The 25,059-nt window shown below is 35.6% G+C and overlaps 1 protein-coding gene across 14 annotated transcripts in view; it reads right to left on the bottom strand.

Annotated features, from left to right (window-relative positions):
• Positions 1–25,059, bottom strand: part of Zbtb20 (zinc finger and BTB domain containing 20) — a 737,287-nt gene that overhangs the window by 565,321 nt on the left and 146,907 nt on the right. The gene's annotated exons all lie outside the window — the stretch shown is intronic.

Raw genomic sequence — 25,059 nt, 5'->3', positions numbered from 1 at the left:
CAGAAATCCGCCTGCCTCTGCCTCCCAAGTGCTGGGATTAAAGGTGTGCGCCACCACCACCCAGCTTTGACATGGGCTTTTGAAACTTCAAAGCCCACCTAGTGACTCTACTTCCAACAAAGTCACATGTCCTAATTCTTTCAAATAGTACCACTCGCTGGTGACCAAGCATTCAAATATGGGCCTACTAGGGAGAAGCTGTTCTTATACAGACCAGCATATAAGAATATCACAGCACATTCTGCATGCACACATATGCACTATTTTCCTTTGTCTTTCATCTTCTTTCCTGGTAATCCTTTCCTCCTAAAAATAGTCCCCTAGATTTTTTTTGATGTCATATATGTATTTTTGTGTGTATGATATGTATTTACATATGTGTATATATGTATATATATGTGTATATATATGTAAATCTAGATTCATTGTAAAATGTGTGTGTGTGTGTGTGTGTGTGTGTGTGTGTGTGTGTGTGTACCTAAGTCCATTTAGTGTTGCTTATATATATGCAGGAGTTTAGAGATGACCATTTAGGACTGGATAACCTATTAGGAATCTAATGCCCTGTGAAAATGGATTCTATTTCCCTCCTTCTCTTCCCCATTGCTATGAGGACTGGTATGGTCATTATGAAGGTCTTGTTTAGGCAACAATGTTGTGGATACTTCATGGTCAGCACCCTTGTCTTGTCTAAAAGGCACTGATTCACAGAAAACATCCTGGTCTTCTGGCTCTTCTAATCGATCTGTAATGTCCTCTTTGATGTTCCCTGACCCTTAGGTTGAGGAGTTTCATTGCTGATGTACCAACCTGGGGCTAGGCACCTCAAGATCACTTGTTCTCTGCATTTTGGTCAGTTGTGGTTTTCTGTAATGGTGTCTATCTGCTATTGGAAGAAGCTTCTTGTTGAGATGAAGGCTACAGTTACCAGTAAGTGGAAGGAGAAGTGCTAGTAAGATATTTGGAGGCTGTACTAGTTGAGGAAATGGTAAAAGTAATTTTTTTTCTGGGGGACGATGACCCCACTAGCCACAGGCAGTTCACTAGGTTTAAAGTACCAAGATGGCTTTAAATACACATAGAGAGCTTTGGTTAACGCCAAAGATAGCTTTTTTTTAAAAAAAAAAGCTGGTCAATGATGTGTTTTTCAGGATTAAAAGTAAGATAAGACTATTAATTGCATTGGTCTAGTAGCAGTTTGTACAGTTCTTGTTGATGCTGTATAAGCTAGATATTAGGATGGATTACCAGCAGTACCAGTTCAATTCCTCCAAGCCCTGCCATTCTGTTTAGGAAGGAGTCTCTTTTGTTAACTTGATATAAACTAGAGTTACTTGGAAAGAGGGAAACTCAACTGAGAAAATACCCCACCAGACTGGCCTAAATGGAAGCTTGTGGTGGCTTATTCTTGATTAAAGGTTGATGTGGGCAAGTACAGATCAATGGGAGCAAGGCCAGCTGATATGAGGCCCCCAACACATATACAGCAGAGGACTTCTGGGTCTGGGTTCAGTCAGAGAAGATTCACCTAACACTCAAGAGACTTAAGGTCCCAGGGAGTTTAGAGGTATGGTAGGGTGGGGGGTGGGGTGGGGACATCCTTGTGGAGACAGAGGGGTGGGGAGGAGGTATGGGATGTGGAGCAGTCAGAAGGTGGACCGGCAGTGGAATGAAAAAAGAAAAAAGACAAATAAATAACAATAATAAAAAAGAAAGAAAACAAATTATACAAAAAAATATATATATATAGTTATATAGAGATAGATAGATAGATAGATAGATAGATAGATAGATAGATAGATAGATAGATAGATAGACAGACAGATAGATATAAACGGGCTTGGGGAGACCAAGAAAGGAACATTATCAAACAGGCTAAATATGGCAATTATACATTGAAACGGTCTCTTACTAGAATCCTCTAAAACACACTATACCATTCCTCACAGTTACACAATTTAAAGGACAAGATCGCTAGAGAATTTATCCACTACCTTACAAAAGACTATTTATTTAAGCCTTCTTATGGTAATACCTGCTTTCTGGCAAGTAAGACCTTCAGAAAGGTAGAGTGTCCAATAGAGAACCTAGCAGGCTTCAGAGACAGGAGTGGAGTAGACAGAAGAGAAAGAGTAGCAATACAAGTTAAAATTCAACCTACAAGCAGGATCTGCCTTCTCCACTACCAGACTACAGAATCTAAGGTGAGCCTGACAAGCTTGGAGAGTTATAACCGCCCATCCTCACAGCCTCCAAACTGAGCTGGACCCAAAATGTTACTTAAAATCTTCCAAGATTCCATAGTTAATTGTCTCATTACTTTTCTATTTGTCATCTACTTCAAATCATCTCTTTTCCTTAAATTTTCTATCCCACCATACCATCTTCAGTATCAACAAACAAATCCACTGTCTACCTCAAGGGGGAATAATGGCCACTATATAAAATATTCCTGTCACACTTAAAATAGACTGCATTCTCTGCTGCTTGCCAAGGAGCCTTAACGTTTTAAACACATGAATGGGGTATATCTACAGACCTACTGAAACCCTATACTTCTATGCCTTTATGTATGGTATGCCTAATTTCTAAAATGTACCCTCTAGAGGCTTGGCAGACAAATCCCCCATCCATTCACCCTACAGATCTCAACTTCACCATTACTTCTCCATGAAAGCCTTCATGAGCTTTGTTGTCTCCCATTGTTCAGATGAAGGCTTGCTTCTTCCCTTCTTTCAATATAAAATTTTGCACATATTAAAACTGTTCCTTCAATTTTCTGACATCCTTGATTTTTTTTGTTTCCTACTGAATATAAACTAGAGATCTCTTTTACTTGAGTACCCAAAAACAGTAAATTTCTCAAAATAATAACCTCCACCTAATCAAGATTGTTCTTACCAAATTTCGAAACAAATTTTGTCTCTATTCCTAGAACAGAGGCAGTACATAACACGTGTTTACTTGATAAATAAACAAGTGTAGCAATCTGGTCTCTCCTTCCTCACATGCGAGAGTGGATTTAGTAGGGGCTGGATGTAAGAACTCGGGTATCCAGTGTGGCCTTTCCTCTCTCCATCCCTTTTTCATTTACTCTTCAATGAGGCATCAGACAAGCTATGGCAGAATGAGACCATCTTCAATTTGCATAAAATATAGAACAAAATAACAGAAAAGATATGTGTCTAGAAATTCAAGGATCTCTTCCGCATCACAGCAGTACAGCCAAGCAGCCAAACAATCCAAAATAACATTTCCCTCAAAATTGAGAATTTTTCAGCATTTAAAATGGAGTATATAACATAGGGGGTGAAAAAAGGATACCAGCAAAAGGAAGTAATCATGATAGCGGAATACATGAGAATGGGATAAATAAAAAAAATTAAAATGCCCAAATTTTTTCTCAGTAATTCATACCATCCCTCCTACCCATAACACTACATTTTGGAAGAAAGAGATAGGCTTCAAAAGGTTGGTTTATGGTTTTGTTTTTTTTTTTTTTTGATGAAATAAGGATATTGAAATTCTACTCCAATTATTTTATATTTAAATTCTGCCACACTGAATTCAGAATACACATTGCATAATAAAGTCTTTGTATTCTAAAAACAACCTTGAAAGGAAGATTTTTAAGCATTTAGGTTAAAGGTGAAAATATATTTAAAGAGAAGATGAAATCAGATTAGCTAATCATCTGAAAAGCATTAAATTTTGTGAAGTTTGGTAAAATGGTAAAAATGCACAAAGATGCACCTTCTCTTGCATGTTTTAGTGGCCTGCAGATACCTGGGGCATAATTCAGTTTGCCATCCCTTTTCCCACACCAGCCCACTCTTTGTTCAGTTCCACCTTCAGTCTGGCATATAATAATTACTTCTTCAACTCCTATGCTATTTGGTTTTAAGCACCTCTTACCCCCAAGGCCTCATGGCTCTAAGGGCTTGTTGAATTTAAACAAGCACATTTAAATCTTTGTCTTTAAATGAGTAAAATAAAAAAGTCTCAGCACCTAACACGGAGCACTCGCCTATCTACCTACACTCTAAATGTGCATGCTATAATTGTCTACCAGATCATAATGAGCATCTATCCATCCTCAAAATCATAGAAAGGAGGACTCATTCTAGAAGTAAATTTACAATAAACGGTTTTACTCTTGATTAGCTATGTGTGTTTGGGGACCCAGAGATTGGTGCTTGCATAATTTAACTACCTAATAAGAATTGGATGATCAGGGACACCTTGGAAATGAAGGAGGGAAAATAAAATGGAAGAAAAACAAAAGAAAATAGGAATATTATTAACAAAATACAGCATAAAAGAAGAAATGCTAAGTCTTATCTCTTCCCTAAAAAACTGTAAATCCTTGCAGATACTCAAACTAATGATGTAAACACATGCATGGGTCCATGCCAAATACATATGAATTGTAATTTCAGCTAAGTACAAACTCTCTCCCTTGTAAGGGAGGACAGCCAGGTGACATGGATTCTACTACTGCTATTGCTGAAGGCTACTAGCAAATCATAAATAGTATCAACTGCCATGAATTTGTTTCACAGATGGAATATTGGTGAATCTTAATACAAAAAAGAAGTGAGCACACTATATATAAAAAACAATATGGTTTTCACTATATCATAGAAGTTATTTTAAAAGATCTGAAAAACATGTTTGTTAAATTAGGGAGCATAAAAACACTGGATTCTTTCCATGGTCCAAAGTCAGAAATGAATAGACAATGTCTTCTCTTCTAGGTTCATCTGAATTAATCATACTATAATCAGAGTCTGATAATCATATATGACTTGAAGAGGGTCTAAAACAGTGTATTCAAGAAAAGGTATAAGGACATGGGACATACGAGTCTGATATATGCACTTCCCATGAATAATTTTAGATTAGAAGATTAAACACATTTTGTCACCTCCTCTTGTGATTTGATTTTTTTACACAAGAAATAAAATATGGTGATTCCTTAAAACTTTTGAATCGTATGTCAAGAAATTAATCCTAAATGTATACTCTAAGAATGGCTACTCCTTCTTCAGTGATGCTATAATGCCTATTATGAGTACTCACTTCTAAAACATCAAATGTTATCCAAAATTCCAATAGCACAATTGAAATGAAAATATTTCTCATTCCTTTCCTGTCATTGGTGCTGATGAACAGTATGCCATCTAGAAGTCTTTTTTTAAATTGTATTTTATTGTTTCCAGTGTAGACATTAAGTAGCTCATTGTAAAGGAGAGTGTCCTCACTAAAGGCCAATGGAACTGAGTAATGGCTAAAGGGATCATTGTTAGAATTCTTGAAGCATATTCTTCAGACTTTTTCTTTTGTTCCTTGATTTGTCTGACTTATTTTCCACTCTAAATAATTTGAAATATTTTGCATTCTTTCATTTTAAATATCCCATGCACCCCCTACTGAAAAAGGTGAAACGTTTTACTAAAGAAACTTTAAAAAAAAATTCTAAAATTCTGAAACTTCAACCTCCTCATTTATATTATATTATTATCTTACAGTCTTAGGAAGGCTATTTTTCGATAATTTGGTCTTAATTTCAAGAGCTACATTATTTTGCACCTTACTTTTTTAAATAAATAAGCATATTTACATTTTTAAATCTCTAGTATATTCTAGTAAAAATAAATCTGCCACAAGTTCTTGACCAATTCTGTGTCTGAACATTTCTTTTGATTTTTTTTAAGACTTTGATGAGCTTCATTGTGCTTTAAATTTGTATTTTACTTTCTGTATTTAAATTATTTCATTGGGATGAATTCCTAGATACAAAACACATTTTACTTAATTACCTAAATTATAAAAATTTCTTTGTTAGGGAAAGTATAACCAATTCTTTTAGAAAATAGCTTAATTCTTGATAGTTTTTCAATTTAAAAAAAAAACATTTTTTGCATGAAAGATGAATATACTCATGCAGGTGGATCAACTTATTTATAATAGTAAACTTCAATGCAAACTCTTTTAAGTGTCTGTAATATTTATACCTAAATATAGCTAAGAATTTTATATAGATTAGAGTATAAAATACATTTGGAATTAATAGAATGTCTTCAGAATTATGCTGTAAAGGTACATGCCATGGTTCCAATTTATATCCCAAGAAGGCCTCTGGCTTTTTTTTTTTTGATGGCATAGCTAATAACCACCTCATTGTGGAGAAAAAGCTGTAAGAGCATAATAAAATGAAGTTTTCTTTAGGAACCATTTAAAGTTATCAAGGCACAAGCAACATAAATTAAAGGTAAAAAACAACATTTTATAAAGAAGGCAAAAATACTTCAGTAACTTTGTATTATATGACTCTATCCCCAGCTGGACACTGCAGACTGCTAATCAGCAATGGGAGCATGCCAGACTGAGCAGAAAACTACAAACCAGTGCACCACGCCTTATGGGGAAAAGACAAAAATCACTTGCTTCGGAGATGTCAGAACAGCTAAGATATGAGAAATGGGATATGTAACAGATATCTGTGCCAAAAACTTCATTGCAGCTCTAATACAGGGTTAACCTAAGTGTTCGATAACAGGTAACAGATATAAAGGAAATACACCAAAGAGAACAATATATGGCACTTAAGAAATCCTTATTGTGACAAGAATTAGGCTAGTGTCAATTCTACATGAACTCACTTTTTTTTTTTTTTTTTTTTTTTTAATGAGGAACACAGAAAAGTCAAACTTAAAAAAACCAGTATGGTGATTTGAATAAGTATGGGCCTATAGGCTCATTTGTCTGAATACTTAGTTCTGACTTGTTGAAACTGTATGGGAAGGATTATTGCTAAATGAACTGTGTTATGGGAGTGGTCTGTAAGGTTTCAAAACACTTGGATCATTGCCAGTGGTTTTGTTTGTTTTGTTTGTTTGTTTGTTTCTGATTCCTGCTTGCTGTTCAAGACATGAGCTCTTAACCATTCCTGCTGCCATGTGTTGTTTGGCCAGCATAGATTCTAACCCTCTGTCACTGTAAGGTTAAGTAAATCTGCTTCTGTAAGTTGCCTCAGTCATGGTATTTTATCAGAACAACAAAAATGGAACTAAGCTGTACCAGGAAATGGGTTGTTGTAGTGACAGGTGACAGAGCTGACCATGTGGTTTTTGGAGTAATGAGGAAGGAATTGGGACTTTAGCAAAGTGGTTCAATGTTCTAAAAAGAGCTTAAGTGGACATCACAGTAGGAGATTAAAGACATTAATGCTGACAGCTATGAAGACTCAGTCTCAAGAGATTTCAGAAGGAAACAACATTTTCAATTGGCCTGGAAAGAACTATTATAATATTTTGTCTAAGAATGTGACTGTTTTCTTCTCTCTCCTTAAGAGGATGACCTTTAAGGACAAATTAAATGCCCCTGAGGATAAATTATAAAGTAATTTTTATAATTTAATTATAAAGTAAATTTTTCTTCAGCAGAAAAGTTTTCAAGTTATCTTTTGACTGTGTTGTGTGTTCATTAGTAATCGTTCCTAGGCAAGTCTTCAATAAATAGAGCAAATATGGCATAAAATGCAAAACATACAATTTGAAGAGAAAGCATCACTGTAAAAGTTTGTGCTGAAAGGGATACAGATATTAAGAAGAGGTCTGATAAGCAGTTGAATAAAGGGAAGGACACCCTCATGGCAAGACCCCACACAGCAAGAGTTATGACTCCAGAGAAGAAATGACCCAGGGTATTTTCTGTTCCTAGAAAAATACAAGAAACAAAACTCACAGCAAATGAGATTAAAAAGACATAAGCATCATCTCAAGTGGACATCCAAAGGTGTCTTCTACATGGGCTCACTTTACAGTCATGAAGGATAGATGAGTAAAGGGTTATGGAATCTTCCTCCAAAGTTAAAGACAGCCATTGATACCAGGCAAAGTGTGGCAGCATAGTCACTACTTGTGCTGCCTCAGTGGTAACCCTGTGAAAATGAAGCGAGTTGATCTGAGGACTCAAAGACATGACAGATGTCAGAGCTATGAGATATCTGCCCAGAACTCTATGCAGGGAGTGGAACTAGTGTGTGAGACAACTATTTTGCAAAGAAAGGTGAAGCTGTCTAAGGCGTTAGACATTAAACATGGAACTATGAGATTTGGAGTTTAGCTTTTGGGTTCAGTCATTTTTCATGATACCCTTATTTTCCCTTCTGAAATGATAGTGTACATTCTATGCTATTGGATGTTGACAGGATGTAATTTAAATTTTGATTTTTCAGGAGATTTTGCAATTAAGAGGTTGCCTTGAGTCTAGAAAAGACTCTGGGCTTTTGACCAACGTAAAATGTGAAAAATATGAGAATGTTATGTTGAACTAAATGTATTTTATAATGTGGCTAAGGTCTTTGGGAGCAAGAGTAGGATGATTGGACTAAATGAGAATGGCCCTCAGAGACTCATATGTTTAAATACTTGGTTCCCAGTTGATGAACTTGTTTGGAAAGGATTAATAGGTATGGCCTTCTTAGATGAGGTATGTCATGATGGAGCAAGGATCTTGGAGATTTCAAAACACTTGTACAATACAAAAAGTGCTTTCTGATTGTTCTTCTGCTGTTTGAGATATGAGCTCTCAGCTGTTTCCTGCCACCATACCTTGTTTTAAGACCAATTAAATCCTTCTGCTAAAGGTTGTGTTGGTCATGGAGTTTTATCATGACAACAGAAATTCACTAAGACACAGGGTAAAATGGTAGTACATAAAGATACTCTGTCTTTCACCTCAATGTGTCTGTTTATAGTGATGGGCAATATGGTGATATTCAAAGAGTACAGTTTCAGAGAAACTAGAGGAATAAATTTTAAAGTCCTATTACATTACCTAATAATTATAATGAATAGTACTTATAAAGTTTCCAAAAGTACATTTTAAATATTAATCACAAAGCAATTTTTTGAAGTATGAAAATAAAGTCAAGCAAACAAAATATTAAGCGAAGACAAAAGTAAAAAATAAACAAATAAAAATGTTCTCCCACTGTAGACTTTAAGTCAGAGTGAACATACAATAGTCCTTTTAACTTGAAAATACAATTTTTTCCTACAGTATATTCTGATCACAGTTTCTGCTCCCTCATCTTCTATCAAATTCTCCCCTTCTGCCAATCCATTGTTGGAAGAATGGTAGACAAGTAGTTTAGCAGAACAGAGAAAGCTAGAAATGGGCCCACAAATGCAAAGTGCTTAATTCATTTTATTCTTATTGATATCGTTTAGAAAATAAAAACAAAAACCTTTTGCAACAAATGGTACTAGATCAATGTTCCAAATGTACTTAAGAATATGAATTTTCCCATCTCAAACCCTGTCACACACACGACACAAAATGAATTTCAGACAAAATGAACAATTAACATTAATGGCCTTACAGTTCCTAGATAATAAGAAAGAAAACTATCTTCATGATGTTGGGGTAGGCAGAGGAGTTTGTTCTGTTTTTAAACAGTATGTAATATACTAACTGCAAAAGACTAGTAAGTTCAAGTTTGTCATAAAACCCATTTGTTATCAAGAGAAGGCTGAAAATAAAAGAATATGTCTGAAAAATGCAATCTGCATATGTAATATATCAAATATAATGTAAGAAAATATGATCAAATACCTACAAAATGATAAGAAAAGCAGCACAGAAACTGAAAACAAGAAATAACTAATGCACATGGACAACAACAGACAGTATCTACAGTGAAAAAGTGGAACAATTCCAAGTAATGCCACAATGCCACACATACCAGAAAAGCTATGATACAAAGGATAGTTAAGAAGTATTGGCAAGGCATCAACGAATTGGAAGTGTCATACTGCGGCTGACAGCAGTCATTTTATATGTAGGAAACTGATAGTATCTACCAAAGATGATTATAATCATATTGACAATACCTTTTGTACCTATCTAATAAAAATACTAAGAAATGAACTGCACTTGTACTAGAAGGTGGTAAGTCCTAAACTGAAAACAAGCTAAATGGACATCTATACTACACCTTCATTAACTATGGGTCAAAACCTTACGTGGAGTTGCATAATGAAGCTAGGGAGCTTCGAAACACCTGGCATCATCAAAAGGATTCTGTCCACACAACAATCCAATATCAAATGGTTTCATCTGAGTTGTTTCTGGTTGTACTGGCCCCAGTCACCTCCTCTGACTTCACTGAATACTTTGTTTTGAACATATACCATGTACCCATTGCACTGTATACACTGCCAGAAAGCACAATGCCAGAAAAACTAGTTAAAGAGCTCAGATTCTAAGCTATTCCATGTTATGAATTGTATTACACATACCAGGGTTTTCTGTTCACTAAGAAACATAATGATTTAAATAAAAATTTTAATATTTTTATACCGTGATTCCTTAGAATGAATGGATAAAATTCAATGTAAATATGAGTTACATTTGTATTAGAATGTTTAGATTTAAAAGTTGATATTTGAGCTTCCAGGTGTTATTAAAAATGTTAAATGAATTTAAAATAACGTAAGAATTAGGACTGAACTTCTAAAAATTTCTTGAATTGGAAAAAGTGATTCTGCAATTTATATGGTGTGTAGTTATATGAAGTACCTTTCTCAATATTGATTATAAAAGTATAGAACATTTCTGAATAAACTCAAAATGCTCTATGTCCTGCACCATTAAAGACTTAGCCAGGATTCCTTTATGTAAAGATAAAGAAGCATGCCATTCTCATTACCATGGAAATTTTCTTTACTCTTTAATAAGTGATAAGATTATATTTATACCAAAGCATGATGATAAATGAATTATTTGTTTTAATTAATATATGATTTGTCTACCTATTTGATATATAAAATGGTGTCACATATATGATGGCATCATGTAAATACTTCTCAGATTAAAGGGGTAATAAGCAGAAAATATTAAATTTCCCTTATCTTGAAATAGATAAAACATAATACAAATTAGGATATATAAACAGGAATATTGTAAAGAAACAAAATTGTGCCTCTAACCCTAATATTGCATACTAGAGTCAGGCAGAGCCTGAGATTTCACTAACAGATTTTAGTCTAGAAGAAGTGACAAACTTCCACATGAGTGAGAGACTCTTCTTGAGGCAGCTAACAATTGTAGAACAATGTAGAAGAACGGGAGAAGGGCACTGATCTGCTCTGCCTACCTGTACACTTGTTTATATGCAAAACCCAACCCCCCACACACAGAGCTAATATAAAATAATATATAATCCATGTTTCTATATTGTTCATAAACAACGAAAACTAACATGTTTACTAGAAGTTATATTAATGACTATCTAGAGGAACTAGGGACTAGACAGATGAGTCTGTATTATCATGTTATATTTTGTCTTTTCATCTAGGTGATACATACATGGATATGTCCATTGGATGCAAGTTCATTTTTATATCTGAATTAAATTCATGTTTCTTTCTTAAAAACTTGTATGTATGGATATTTTACCTGAATGTAAGTCTGTGTACCATGTGCATACCTTGTGCCTGCCGAGTCCAGAAGAGGGCTTCAGATGCACTGAGACTGGAGTTATAGATGGTTGTTAGCTGACATGAGAGTGATGGAAATTGAACCATGTCCTTTAGAAGTGCAGTCAGTGCTCTTAACCACTGATTGCTCTCTAAAGAACCTATGCCCCAGTGTAGGGGAATGCCAGGGCCAGAAAGTGGGAGAGGGTGGGGTGGCAGGCATGGGGAGGGGGGAGGCAACAGGGGTTTGTTTTTGTTTGTTTTTTTGTTTTTTGGAGGGGAAACTGGGAAAGGAGAAATTCGCATGTAAATAAAGAAAATAGCTAAAATAAAAAAAAAAATTCTAAACTAGAAAGCATGAAGCATACAATGATGTATGTAAAATATATTAATTTAGTTTTCCTCTACATAAAAAAAAAAGAACCCATACATAGGTTTTCTTGCACTAAAATAATTTATATAAAATTAACATAAAATTTGATGAACTCACACCAGTTATATTTTTCTTTATTCTTTAACCATTTGGCCTTGAACATGACAAAGTCATAAAAATGGGGACTAGTGATATAAATAAGGCCTTAGTTTGCTGGTTGGAGGATCATAAAAGAGAGCTTCAGGGAGCTTAAAAAAAACACCATGGAGATCACCAAGAAAAAAGAAGTCAATAAAGTGACCTCCTAAAGTTGTTATAACAGCCAGCCACATCTTTAGCTATACAAAATATGCATCTGATGTTTATCTACATAAGATAGAAACTGAGAACATTAACCAGCAGAGTTAATGTTTAGGTCTAAGACTACCAAAGTCTAAGATTGGTAAAGGATAAACATACTAGACAGATCAGAACAACATTGAAAGCAAAAGTAATATTGGAACCACAGAAAGAAGCTTGTAACTTTCCATGAGATCAGGTGTTCATTAGTGTAAAACTGTCAATATTCTCCAAAGAATCCAAAGAAGATTTGCAATAGCATATAAAATATTCCAAATATCCAAGACATGATCCAAATCAACCAGGTATATGAAGTACTAGGAAAACATAAACTTTGATGGGCAAAGATAATCAACAGACACAAAGAAAATAATATGATACTGATATTGCAAGTGATTGACAAAGATGTTATATTAGCCACTATAACAATAATACAAGCAAGAGACTTAAAGTGGAAATATAAAACTGCATATCATATGAGCAGTAAAATGAGGATAAGAGAAAAATAAGTCAATGAAGCATATGATCAATTGAAACCAGCCATTAGGAAGAAAAGGAAGAAAAAAACTTTAAAGATGGTGGAGAAAATTCTAAGAAAATAACAAAAGGCCTTATGTATAATTTATTAGATTATCAGTAAATATGCAATGCTGAAAAAAATATAAACTCATGACAGAAACTCCCATCAGAGTTAAAAGAAAATAACTCTTGTCCAGCTACATTAAAACAAAGTGCTAAAAGCTGAAGACAGTGAAGAATAGCCTTAAGACACTCAGAGGACATCACATATTATCTTTAGTGAAACCCACTGCATATGAACACAGATTCCTTAGCAGAAACCAGAGAAAGCAGAAAGAAAGCATGATGTTTTTTAAGTGCTAAGAATAACGAACTGTCAACAAACAAAATTCTATACCTATTAAAACTATTTTTATAGAATGACAAAAAGTAAAGTCATGTCAGGAAAGAATTAAGAAAGTTTGTTCCCATAATGGCTGTTCTAAACATCAGCTCAAAGGAGTGTTTTTCTACCAGAGGAAAATGACACAAGAAGCAGCCTTGGTTTCAATGAATTTCTGTTTCATTAGACAATAAAAAGACAAACACAAACAGAAAACAATCAACTTAAGTGTATGGAAAAAGTAATTTTTCTTGTCTTGACTTCTTTGAAATGTTTTACAACTTAAAGGTCCAATTAACACATTATCTTACGTGATTGTCAATATATGTAGACAAATATGCATACTATGGAAAGTATAATGCAGAACAGGAGGCAGAAGCATGCAAATGCTGGCAGAGCACATGGTCTATTAAAAGTGATGAAACATGCATTCTGAGAGGTCTATAAGACTTTAGATATTTATGAAACAAATTGTAGAGGAATCCCTAAGAAAACCATACTAACACATCAGTCAACAGCATAACAGCTAAATATAAGTAGAATACTGGAAATATTTCAAATGAACAAATGAATATATGCACACAGATACATTAAACAAAATGCCTTATAGAAATGAATTCAAGAGCTGGGCTTCACAACTGTGGTCCCAACACTCAGGAGGCTGAGGCAAAGGATGAACAAGAGTTCGAGGGCAACCTGGGCTACATGGTGAGTAATAAGCTACCTGGGCTATAATGAGACCCTGTCTCAAAAAATAAAAATTAAAAAAGAGAACAAGAAAGTTGTACAGCTTAAGTTGAGGGCCAGCCTGGTCTACATCAAGGCTAGCCTGGTCTCTGTGGCCAGTCCAGGACAGCCAGGATTAAATGGAGTGACACTTTCTCAACAGATAAACAATTAAATAAATAAAAACAGTTTTAAAAAGAAAGAAAAACTAAACTTAAGACATAGCAACTTGAACGTCAAATCTGGAGAAACATTCAGGCTACATACACAACTGTCAGATCACTTGTAGCAACTACTGAAAATGAGTTAAGTAACTGTGTCTCAGGGTAAAACACAACAAAATAAAAAAGGAAATTAGTTAAATGATGCCTACTAAGATGTACCATGAAGGTTCTTTACAGATATGCAGTAGTTAATGTGTCTGGTGGAATGAAAGGAACACATAGATTATGTGCAGTATAATCCAATTTAAAACAAAACCAAGCCAAGAGCCAGTTGTGGTGGCAAGGGCCTAATCCCTGGTCCTTGAAATCCCTGGTTCACAGTGAAAAGTGAGCAAAGAGGCTTCTCTTTAAGATGGTGGATGAGGATCTACCACAGTGTGCCTGTCAAGAAAACTTAAGAACTGACTCTACTCCAAACCAAAGAGAAGACGTTCAGAAATCACAACACTGGGACAGAGCGGCTGAGAAGCACCAAGGAAACAACTGCTGAGCGCCAAGAGAAGCAGCACCAAACATGCCTTTAGCCTCCTGGCTCCAGGTCAGGAGTGGGAAGAAGCCCAAGAACACTGGCAACAAGAAAGACAGTCTTTTACCTCAGCCACCCAGCCATCAGAAGCCTCAAACGCATTAGCAGGTTTTAATGAAACAAGGAATTCTCTGGTAGAGAAGCTGAAAGCAAGAAGAATCCCATTTTCTCATTCTACTGTAGGTAGTGGCCAGATATTTCCTTGAAAAGGCTATTATTACTTAAAACAAACCTACTCTGGGGGCCTGACATAAGAGAACAATTACAAGCCAGACTGTTAGACTCAACCTGTAAGATCCTCAGCATGAGAGACACCCCCGGAAGGTAGCTGTAGACAGTAAGAAGGCTAGACACTGACAAGCTGAAATTCATAGAATCTCGAGAGTCTTACATAAAATGACACAGAATACTTACGCTCTCTACTCATATATTCTATATACTTTAGATGGTCTCTACACTACTTGTAATATGTAATACAACTTAAAGGTTTGTAAACAACATGTTCCAGCTGATCATGTAAGAAATTATGATTAGAAACTGGCTTTATATGTCCTATTAAGCTACAATGCTTTTGTTATTGTTGACTCATCTCTGGACAGTTCAATCTGCAGAAGTCACAGATCTAGAAGAGTTAACTTGGCAGAAGTCACAGATCACAAGCAGAGATGCTCCAAGAAAGTTCCATTCGAAGATGCTATGCTGTTTTAATTTTTGACAAAGCAAATTTCAAAGTGAATTATCAACAGATATCCAGAGAGATATTATATAACTCATTGTATAACTTATAAAGCCTTAAATGGTAAATAGAAAATAATAATTCTAAATGAATATGTCCTTAACAATACTTTGAAAACTCATAAAGTACAAACAGAAAAAAAAATCATAAAATCCATCATTAAATTTGATGGCAAGTAATGATTCTTTCACATTAATAGAAACAGTAGATAGGGAATCAGTAAGGATTTGGATAAGCTAAATAAGTAGTTATATATTTATATAAAGGCATATAGATATTTGATAAGCAGTACCAACATTTATTTTAATAGATTTTAGATAACTCTGAGCATAGTTAGTGAAATGTTACTAGGGAAAGCACAGTTACTAAGGGCAGAGCAAAAGTTAACCCCCTCTCCTCACCCCCCCATCCCCTACCTCTATGAAGGTGCTCCCCCACCCACCCACTATCATCTTTCCACCCTGATATTCCCCTACACTGAGGCATCGAATCCCCACAGGATCAAGGGCCACTCCTCCTACTAATGTCCAACAAGGACTCTAGGATAAAACTAATATTCCTACTCCTACGAAGTAGAAGTTACAGTTTAGTTGTTTATTTTTATCCTAGTGACCACAAAGTGAGTTCCAGGACAGCCAGAACTATACAGAGAAACCCTGTCTCAAAAAAACAAAAAACAAACAAACAAAAAAGAAATTCAAATTTTATCTTTGTATATCTCATGAATACCAAACTGATTCATACAACTATAATTAATACATTTTAATAAAAAGTAAATATTAATTAGACTGATATTATCAATGTGTGTTAAAAATACATTCAGAGTAGGTAAATTATCATAGGCCTTTTTCAAAGTTAGAGAATTTGGACATGATAGGTACATTTATATATATATAAACTCTAAAAACATATAATGAAAGACATAGACATAGATATAGATATAGATATGTACATTTATATGTATTATAACTTTTATTAGTTCTTTGGAAGTTTTTTAATAGGTGTTTTGCTCATACAATACCACAACTCCCAATCTACCCATACTTCCCTACTCACACAACTTTTAATATTATTCTTACATATTTTTTAAATCCTTCAAATCAGTTCGTACTGTCCAAATATTCCTAGGTATGTGGTATTCCACTGGAACAAGGTCAATTTAACCAGGGACTACACTCAGAAACAAGTTTCTCCATCTTCTAAAAGCTAGCCATCATCAATTGCTCCAAATTGATACAGTCCTAGGGTAGGACTGTCTGCCCAGCTAACCTCTCCATGCTGGGATTTAGAGTATCATGGGCCTTCATGGGTTCTGTGCATACTGTCACAACTTCTATGAGATCATACATGCACCTTCCCGGCTATGTTCAGAAGACATGGGTTCTTTGTAGCTGTCCACTGTCCTGGCTCTAAAACATTTTGTGTCCCATCTTCTGTAATGATTCCAGTCCTTGGGTGAAAACTGGAGGAGTGCGGGTGGCATGTAAGTTCCTTTATGGTAGGATGCAGGTATATAAGTTCCCCTTAGGCCCGAGCATTTTTTGTGTCTATTTTCTGAATCTTGGCCAGTTGCACATCTCTGTGTTGATCATCATTTTCTGCAAATAGAAGCTCCCGAGGAGATGGGTGTTGAGAGGCAACATTTTTAGAAGTTAGTCACCCTCTAGGAAATTTTGAAAGACTTATACAGAGGAATTGTATTCCAGAAATATGGCTGTTCTGGCAAGGGGTCACATCTAAAGACATTCTAGATATATATTATCTGCCCAAAATACAGAAATGCCCTGGATTACAGTATGATCTGACTGGAATACAGACATACCCTAAGTACACATTTTTTAATACCTAACAATGAAGGTAAGGTTAGTTTGTAGAAGAAATCAGTCATGTTAGAAAGTGACATCCAACTGAGGGGAAGACAAAGTGATAAATTATAGAGGGATAGTGAGTCAGAGATGGGATATGCTCAACTAACACAAGAACAGGAAAGGAAAGAGAAGCTACTTAAAAGCAGAGAGAAAGAGAGAGGAAAGAGGGGAGGGGAAGGGAGGAGAGAAGAGGGGAGAGAAAAGAGGAAGAGAGGGAGAAGAAGGGAGGAGAGGGGAGGGAAGGGGAGAGGAAAAAAGGGGAGGAGAGGAAAGGGGAGGAGAGGAGGTGCGTTGTAGTGTTAAATGGTATGGTATGGTGTGTACATATGGCAGTTTTACCAGAATAGTTTACAGAGACTGGTTGCATAGAGAAAAAGCTAGACACATGTAAATATAGAATGAACAAGAGAACGAGAAGGAGTCATAGATTAGAATATATTGCCAAAATTCATACGAGGCCAAGTTGGGCGATTCAATCAGAAGCCAAAAGAAGCTGGATTGAACCAGTTGGATTACAAGATTTGATTGAATGGAGGCTAGAAGATTATAGGCCTAAGTTTAAGGATAGTTAGAGCAGAGAAAGTAATGTTCAGGGTTTAGCCCAAGCCAGGTATTTGAACAGCTTGGGGAAGGCTCTCATCTCATCTCATCATCTGGGGAAATAAAAGCCACATTTACAGACTTACTATAATGGTATCTTGTAAAGCTTAGATAACTGGACCCAACTGATCCTAAGAAACTTGGTAAATCAAGCTTCCTCTGCTCATAACTATCATTGCTAGGGACCAATCTCCTCTACCCACAAAAGAGAAATAAGTCTTCCACATGAAATTATTTGGCTTGCAAATCAAAGTCAGGTATGTTTCTTCCTACAGAACAAATGGTCCTTGAGGTGACCAGCACTATTCTTGCCATAGTTAAGTGGCAAATAGAGATCTACCTACCATCTCTTCTGCAGTCCAAATCACCAGCATAATTAACTATCCCATAACTATGGAGGAATTCTCCAACTCAAAATACTTCTGAGGAAGTTTCTAAATAACAATAGATAGTAACAAGATTGCTGTACCTCCCACAGTCTACTAACTCCTTCCATCTAAAAGACATATCTATCCAGGTTCACGTAGGTCATGGAAAAATATTAAAACATGAGTGTATGAGTTTTGTTTAGATAATTTCCTTTTCTCCCTTTCTCTCTATATTCCATTGCTCCATTCACAATCTTTTGACTAAATTCATCTGTTCACTAAACTAGTCATGTCTTCTGATCTTGTCTCCACTTAATGACAACCACCCTAAACTGTCTAACACAAAACAAAACCCAAAAGGAACATTTTCCTCTTGTACTGCCCAACTAATGTAGGACAAGTCCTCACCCTCATTATGTGAGTTACTCTAAAAAAGTTAGTTTTCTTTTAAAACAAGATATTTCTGGATGTAAGAGGATGGAGCAATGTTAAATGTTCATTAAGCAGGCATGGTAACACCAAGAGGGAAAGGGGCGGGCAGTAACTTCTCAACCAATCACATATCTCACTTTGGCCGGATAGCTCTTCTGTTCTTATTAATAAGCTTTAACAAAGAATGGAAGTAGAACATGTACTATACTGTGTGTGTTTTGTTTATAAGGGAACTGCTCTATTACTATAGGTGTAAAAAACTGAATAAAAAGTAACTGGGAGAGAGTTTTTTGCAAATTGTACTAGGTAAGGGAACATTTTACAGTGTACTTGGTCTAATGATTGATTAAGTCTATTTTAAAATCTAGCATCAAGTACTTTCAATTTTACATTATAGACACAATATGCGTGCATGTGTGTGTGTGTGTGTGTGTGTGTGTGTGTATTAAATGTGTCTAATACTAGAAATGATGACAAAGGATCATGAAGTAACACTTAACTACAGGCCACACTGTAAAAATGCACATTAATGCTAATGAATAATACCTATGAGATTACTGTAGTGGTCTTGTCATCCAAATACAAGTTTTAACTCAACACTCAGGGCATTCTATAACTGTGACTGGAATAACATCATAAAGGGAAGGGATAAAAGTTAAATGCTGTCCTTAAATAAAAAAACTGGACAAATACCTAAAAGAGTAACATATGAACAAATATAATGGTAGCCAAAATTCCAGTGCTCAACTCATCTCTTTATGGTGGAGCCCGTTCTGTAGGTCTTTTGATGACTTACATATTGATAGAACATATTAGGTGTTTATAGAGAATGAATCTAAACCAGGAAGACATCCTGAAATCACCAGGGAAAATTTTGTTCAAATTAAGTTTTTTCTCCCTCAGATGAGCACCATGGACCAGACTTAACTGGCATTGTCACTGCGAGGCCAAGCAGATGAACACCAGAAGATTCCAATACATTAGTAGGCTTACCATTGGTAACAATGCCTCTTTAAACTATTACATTAATTTAATATTTTGATTACTCTAACAAGCCAAGGATCTGGGTAAACTTTAGACTACCATGATTAATTGGCTACTATTCCAAAACATGCAGATTATTTGATTCTGCGTGTGTTTCAACCAAAGGGAGTTCCACTATGTTAAATTGCCACCCCATAGTTTAGGAGTGACTCATCTTGACATAATCACATAGTGTTTCTGTGTCATCTTTGTGGCCCTTGGACATGCTGAAATAATGTCTCTTGTTTCCTAACAGTCAACATGAAGGCAGATGTGTATCTTTGGATTCATATACTACAAGTAAACTGGATGTGACTTTCTGGTTTCTCCCTTTGTTGTCAGAGTAATATAGAGGAAAGGAGAGTTGGCATTTATGTCTAAACCACAGATATGGGTTGAGGTTAAAAAAATCCTTTTTTGAAATGTAGTCACATAAGAAACTCTGGAAACATCAGGAACTTTGCTTATGTGCAAAGAGAACCTAATCACACTAGAGGTAGTTCCAGAAATTATCCCTTTTAACTGTTCTCACAAGCACATTTAAAGAGCTATAAAAATTTTTGTTTTCTCTTAAGATATATTTGTTTATGGATATGGCATATATATGTATAGCCATCAGAATAGAGTATCAAATCCCATGTGACTATACTTATAAACAGTTGTTCACCACCATTGTGAGTGGTGCAAATTAAACTCAAGACCTCTGGGAAAATAAACCACAAACCAAAGAGTACACATGGTGGAACCCATGGCTCCAGCTACATATGTAGCAGAGGATGGCCTTGTGAGGCATCAATGGGAGGAGAGGCCCTTGGTCCTATGAAGGCTCAATGCCCTAGTGTACGGGAATGTCAAGGTGAGGAGGCAGGAGTGGGTAGGTAGGTGGGGGAGCACCCTCATAAAAGCAGGGGGAGAGTGGATGGATTAGGGGTTTTCTTGAGGGAAACCTGGAAAAGAGGAAAACATTTGAAATGTAAATAAATAAAATAGCTAATAAAAAAGTCAAAAAAAATCAAAGAGATCTGTCTTTCCACTCACTCTTCTAAATGAGTGGCTTATTAGGAGTTTTAACATGTTTTATTCTTTATTTATATTTTATTTATGTGTGTGTGTGTGTGTGTGTGTGTGTGTGTGTGTGTGTGTGTGATATTTGGAAATCTAGCTTGCTTTTATGTGCTTAAATGCCAATCCTGGCAGATATTTTTGCAGGGATAAGTAACTGTTTGTTTTTACTTCACCATCAAACTCAGTGTCTGTTAACATAGAACTTAGGAAAACAGAATGGGAGTAAAAAATAAATCCTAATAATTATAAATACTTTGTTGCAATTCTATGGTTAAAAGTAGCTAAATTATCTATTGGTCAAACTGTAGGTTTGCTATTAAACAATGTTCCCTAATGACTGTCATCCTGGAGAGGTTAATGTTAAATCCATGACAGTTGGTAGCTCTGATATCTACTACCTCCACTTGAAGAATCGCTGGGCAGCTCTAAAGGCAGCAGATGTTTTCAGCAGTAGTGACTCCTCTAGTTTCCTTTCAACAGTCTTACCTTTATTCTTTGGACTTAAAATCTTAACCCAGGCTGCAGACAAAATAAACCTGTGGGAACCAGTGAGACTGAAAATATATGTTCAGTGGTTTTAATAGGAAAGTCAATAATATCCAGGGTCACTTTTTTTAAACATAATTCACAGTCAGAACTGTGAGAAGCCAAGGAAGATGGCCTGAAAAGAACTTACTTTGCACCTTTCTCTTTTACCACAATAAATGCACAAATAAACAAAATGCATCTGGTTAGCAGGAGAAAAGGGCTTTGTAAAATGTCTGTATTTAGTTATAAGTGAATATTTCCACTAAGTCTAGAAACATATTTAATCTATAGAAAAAAATAAGTGAACTGTTAACTACCAAGCTTTGTAACACAAAGGAAAAACCATGATAACAAGAGATGCCATTAAAGGTCAGGGTTTCACAAGCTCAGTCTAGGTCAGGGCAGCCAACCCCCATGAGAAGTCTTGGATCATTCCAATTCTTTTCATTGATTAATTTCCTGCAAGGAAAAAAATGGGCTCCATTTCTGTTTTAGAATCCCAGAGTATCTCTAATAGAGCAACTATGACAACGTTCCCGTTGTTCTCAAGTAAGAGGAAACCCTATAATAAGAGCTTCCCAAAATGTCAAATAATACTCGTCTCATAACAGGGCCTCTTTGTTCATTCACCATGTCTCTTTTGATATGCACAGATAATAAAAGTTCATGTAAAACTAAAGGTAATATAGAGCAGAAGCCAACACTAATTCTGTATAAATATGTCTGATGAATATGAATGCCATTGTTATGGTTATTTCGTAATGTCACTATTGTTACAGGAGCAGAAGCTAGAGGGACTTCTCACTCTCAGTGGTTTTGTTCATCCTGCTTCACCCAGTCAGTCAGTGGGGTTTTGTTCAATGGATGAAATGAAGGATAGACTTTTTTGTCCATTAATTATTTTTGTTGCATTAGTTAAACACATAACCTGGGAAACTAACTTTAATTTCACTAGAAAAAAATTAGGAGTTTTATTCTAAATTGAACTCCTGATCCCATTTTAAAAACTACATGCTTCAGGCTGACTTCCTAGGCTCTGTTTTTCATAGTCACACTGCTATATTACACTGGTGCTTGCCTATGAGAATTTGAAAGAAAAAAAGTAGCACAATACCTCCAAAACTTAAGAGTCTAGCAAGTTAAATCTAAGCTATGGTTGGATAATACAATTAAATCCAAAGTATATGGGGGTTCCATTACAGAACAGAACACCGACCATGGTGAAGTAACAGGAATGTCCATCCTCAGTGCAATGCATTGAGTGAAAGAAAATGGAAAGCAGGTCATAGACAGCAGTCTAAGCAATCTGATGTATTCAGAAAAAAATATTCTAAGTCTAGTAGATGTCGGTGTTGTCCACACTTTGTTTTCTCTTTAAATTCTTCTCTTTTAAATCTATCCCCCTCGAGGCTACAGCATAATATAAAACTTAACAGTGGATCTTAAATTTAGCTGACACTTTTATATTCTTCACAACATATTCTTTAGATTGCACCCAAGAAGGAGATTATTAAGTAGTAGCAGGACACAAGTTGCCAGACCATTTTGACTCAGGGAGGAAAAAAAAAATTCTCGATGACAAACCAAACATTTCTACAATCTTTATGATAAATTTCATAAATAAGCTGCTATTAATGACTGCAAAGGGGAAAGAAATTACATTTCTCCCAAGTCCCTTCATCCTCTCTCAAACCCTCAGTAGCCTGAAGAAGTGGCAGGAGGAGCACATGAAAAGACTCCTGCTGAGCTGAGCTAAGTCTCCTAGGAAGCAGGTCCTGTCAGTCAGAGCCAGAGGTACACCTCTGTGATTATTTCAGTCCATTTGTTGTAGTAATTAGCCAGCATTCCCTTTTGCTGAAGCTGGCATCACTCACAGACCTCTTTTTAGTTTTTAATATAAGACTTCTTTCCCTTTTATAAAATGAATTTACATATTTTCCGTCTCTCAATCCCTCCTATGTTTTATTTATGAATATAGCTCTTCTTGATGGTAACTTTAATGTGAAATAGGTAGTAATTAATGTCCCAATCTGCTAGGTTAATCCCTTTTCACTCTCTCTACAGAGAACTTTAAGGTAAGTAACAGTTTACAGTCAATATTAGGTTTAATTATGCTTAATGAGAGTTAGTGTCTCTGTTTACTAACTGCATTTAGGTGTGTGGATCCTAGATGAGTTTTCCCCTGGCCTCATTCTGATTCGTTAATAGTGCCTGTGTGTGCTGTATGCACTGCACTTAAAACTCTGAAGCAGCTTTTGGAGAAGAAAGCAAGGAAGGCATCTGTTTCAGCCAAGACACCATTAAACTGAAGAGTGCAATCTCAAAACGACCACATCTTTCTTTTGGAAGAGAATGTCAGTTTATGCTTTCCAAACAGATTCACTTACGAGGCTAATTATTGCCTAAATTCCAGCCTCTGAGAAACGCTATACATATAAAACTGTTTCAAGCTTAGAACAACCATCAGTGGTACGTACAATAAAGTTAAAGAGCACCAACTCTTTGAAAATGTCCTGTGTTACTCATCTAACGCCACTGTAAATGCTAAGATTAAGGCAACTATTTTAATTCTTTTTCTCTGCCTATAGACATTTTTGCCTTAAAATTACATCCAGATTCATTGCAGAGTAGGTGGTAAAACTATAGTTTGATTATTAAAGACACAAATTTGAGCAAACACTCAAACAAAAGTAAAATCAAATACAAAGTCAAAGGAAATACCATGTATTTCAACCATCTGTAGAAGAAACCCCTTTTCTGAAGTTTTATCATGAGTAGAGTTGGGAATTCAGTTTAAGTCTGTTCACTGATTAATTAAGTCTGCAAACACATTACTGGTTTCTTTTCTGTATCAAGGACACTGATGGAAAAGAAAGCCCCTTGCCTCAACTAGAACTGAAATATTCCCTCTATGTCAGAGGATATTAAGCCCTACACTAATGAAATAGAATTTTGTTCTCTGATCGTGCGGAGACCATGCCAGATGCAAAAAATGATAAGTGAAAAGGTGTTAGAAAAGTCTGTGTTTGAAAGACATCAAGCTGTAAAGTTACAGAAAGAACTGTATGCCGAGAAGAGAGTATGTTGAAAGAAAAAAGAAATCTGCAAGATAGGAACTCAAAACATAGATTGAGTCTAAATTATAATTTCAATGTCATCCTGCATTAATTTTTAAGTAATGTGAGAAATAAGAAAGGGAAAATTGTTATTAAAAAAGGAGGCACAAACTATCTTAAATCTGAAAACTATATTGAATTTCCCTGTGCTGTTAATAACTATTTTAAAATTGTAAGTCTTTCAACATCTTGTACTAGAACTCCTTTTATTCAGGTAAAAACTAAATACTTTGTGCCATGAAGAAAAGAATTCCTAGCAGGGCAGTGGTGGCACATGCCTTTAATCCCAGCACCTGGGAGGCAGAGGAAGGCAGATTTTCTGAGTTCAAGGCCAGCCTGGCCTACAGAGTGAGTTCCAGGATAGCCAGGACTATACAGAGAAACCCTGTCTCAAAAAACAAAAACAAAAAACAAAAAAACAAAAACAAAAACAGAAAAGGAGAATTCTTCAATAGATAAACAGATAACAGTAGGCGATATGAAAGAAAGCTCTTGAGTCCTATTCCATGTAGTTAGCTGAAACATGCAATGATTACAAGTGTTTGGTGAAACAAAAATTTAAAATTCATTTCAGAAATTACTTACTCTTTTGAAAATTATACCTGAATATACCCTGATATTTTTGCCTTCATCTACTAAATTTGAACTTATTTGCTAACAAGTTAAAAGTGAATACATGCTGGGCAGTGGTGGTGCACGCCTTTAATCCCAGCACTTGGGAGGCAGAGAGGCAGGTGGATTTCTG

This window comes from Mastomys coucha, unplaced genomic scaffold (assembly GCF_008632895.1).
Source record: "Mastomys coucha isolate ucsf_1 unplaced genomic scaffold, UCSF_Mcou_1 pScaffold12, whole genome shotgun sequence".
NCBI lineage: Eukaryota > Metazoa > Chordata > Mammalia > Rodentia > Muridae > Mastomys > Mastomys coucha.
The sequence above is the reverse complement of the archived record's forward strand: the minus strand, read 5'-3'. Positions and strand labels throughout refer to the sequence as shown.